General features: G+C 39.9%; 1 long non-coding RNA gene across 1 annotated transcript; it reads right to left on the minus strand.

The window, feature by feature from the left end:
* Positions 1–318: 318 nt before the first annotated feature.
* Positions 319–1,304, minus strand: LOC125488970. Its single transcript, XR_007266631.1, has 3 exons — positions 1,136–1,304; positions 652–788; positions 319–565 (listed from the first exon to the last, which is right to left on the minus strand). It is a non-coding gene; the product is annotated as an uncharacterized LOC125488970 (long non-coding RNA).
* Between the last annotated feature and the right edge of the window lie 1,069 nt (positions 1,305–2,373).

Below are 2,373 nucleotides of genomic sequence, written 5' to 3' on the forward strand. Positions count from 1 at the left end.
ACAGGTAAGCGAAGCTCGTAACCTAGGTCTAACATTCGACAATTATTTACGGTTTGAAAAACATGTAACTGAAATGGTCAAAAACTGCTTCTTCAGACTCAAGACACTTTATAAAATTAGAAGTTACATTAATGTTAATCTGCGAATACAGTTATGTGAATCGCTTGTTCTTTCTAAATTAAATTACGCTGACACTGTATATGGCCCATGCCTGTTAAGAAAAACTGAAAAACTACTACAAAGGGTACAAAATGCCTGTATCAGATTTTGTGTGGATATCCCCCCCCGCTCCCATGTTACCCCATATCTCAACTCCTGCGGGCTACTGAAGGTAGCCGCCAGACAGCGGCTGCACCTTGCTGCGCTTCTGTTTGGTGTTATTAAGTACAAATCACCCCAGTACCTATTTAACAAACTTGCATGGTCACGCGACTATCACACAATTAATACTAGAGCGTCCACTTATCTTATGGTCACACCGAAGCACAAAACCGCTTTGTTTCGCCACTCGTTCCGTTATGCAGCCAGCTTCATATGGAACACGCTGAGACCACCCCTTCGTGAACTGAAATCAATTACCACTTTTAAATATCGGTACAGAATGATCCTACTTGAAGAACAACGAAAAGGGCCATAGGAAGTTTTACCTACTTCTTAGGTATTCACGCACAGCAAAGGCTCGATGTTCCAGACTGCTTGGCTGCAGGCTGCACGCAGTAGATCATCACGTCAACATCATAACTGTTGCTGTTTTTTCTTTTCCGGTTGGTCTACTGCCTAAGTTTCCCCTGAAATAACATTAAATATTTATTCTATTCTATTTTTTATATTAATAAATAATATTGTAATAAAATTGTACTACTTATTATAATTATTATGGTAATAATGTAATAAATTTGTACTACTTATTTATTTTATTATAATTATTATGTAATAATGTAATAAATTTGTACTACTTATTATAATTATTATGGTTCATACTGTTTACACCTATTTTTTATTGTTTACACCTACTACATTCCATCTATTATCATTACATCTATATTCTACCCATCGGCGTCAATACATCTACCTACTTCCAATTTCTGTGTATTGACTTCGCAACAGTAATAAATAACAATACATATTTTCTTACCTCTCTTTTTTAGTCAACGCTGCCTTCATTACAAAATGAAATGAACACTATACATATACATGTATCACTAGTATCCACTGGTGTTTAATGTTGGTTGTTGCTAGCTGTTCGTAGGGTGCTCGGTATCCGGGCGTGGGTGCGCGGGCGCCGCCTCGTCCCGTTATCTACGCACGGCTGCCGGGATGACGCGGGCGCACTGAACGGGTCGCGCCCGGATACTGAAAAAAAAATATTTTACGCCGCTGCAGGCTGTGGGTGCCGTTTCATAATGGCTTATACCCACCTACATAATATAGGTATATAATGTATTCGCGATATCCGGACCGGCTACCTACTTACTATACTGATGTACTTTTATTTAAACTCTTATCATATTATGTTATGCATTTATATTGTACCTATTGTATTATTTATCGTTTATTAATAAACTTAGTATTATGCGTCTTATTATTTATAAATATATATATTTTACTTAATGTACCTACTTACTTATATCTACTTATACACCTACCTACCTTACTCAAATATACACACATTCCACACATACACACATACACACATACACACAACACAACACAACCCATCCTAATTATATACCTCGCGTTCGTGACTGAGGTCACAACACAAAGGGCCAGCTGAAAACCAGCGCTGTGGCCTCTCTGGCCACAGCACACGCTGAGCTGGTGCCTTTTTGACGCTCTGGACAGCAACCTTGTTTGTTTATATTGCATTATTTTCTGTTTTTTCATATATATTTTTTGTAGTATTCTTTTGTTCTTTTTGTTTCTGTTTTTATTGTTCAGTGCGTTAAATAAATGTTTCTTTCTTTCTTTCTTTCTTTCAAATAAAGGTAGCCTTCATCAATAAAGGTTTACCCGAAATAGGTTCGTAACTCTGCCCTCGAATGAACATTTTATCAAAGGGCCTTACAACAACCCGGGAGAATCACCTTTCAGTATTTATGGAGGTAGTTACAGTGGCTATTGACTGCGCTATCGAGACCATCACGCGAGCTTCCGCCGGCTCCCCGACCCGCTATCACGTGCGGCTTGTAGCGTGTGCACGGCGGCGCGGCGCGGACGCTATCGGAGTAATGGGCTGCTTGCGAGCGGCCGCTAGTCTCCGAATCACATTCCTTGCGATCTAGACAAATAACTTGCCGCGCCCGCCCCGCTACCCTCAACCCTAACATGCGATGTTTACGCAACCCACCGTATACACGTCTCGTTTTGCTAACG

The sequence above is a fragment of the Plutella xylostella genome, chromosome 9 (assembly GCF_932276165.1).
Source record: "Plutella xylostella chromosome 9, ilPluXylo3.1, whole genome shotgun sequence".
Taxonomy (NCBI): Eukaryota; Metazoa; Arthropoda; class Insecta; order Lepidoptera; family Plutellidae; genus Plutella; species Plutella xylostella.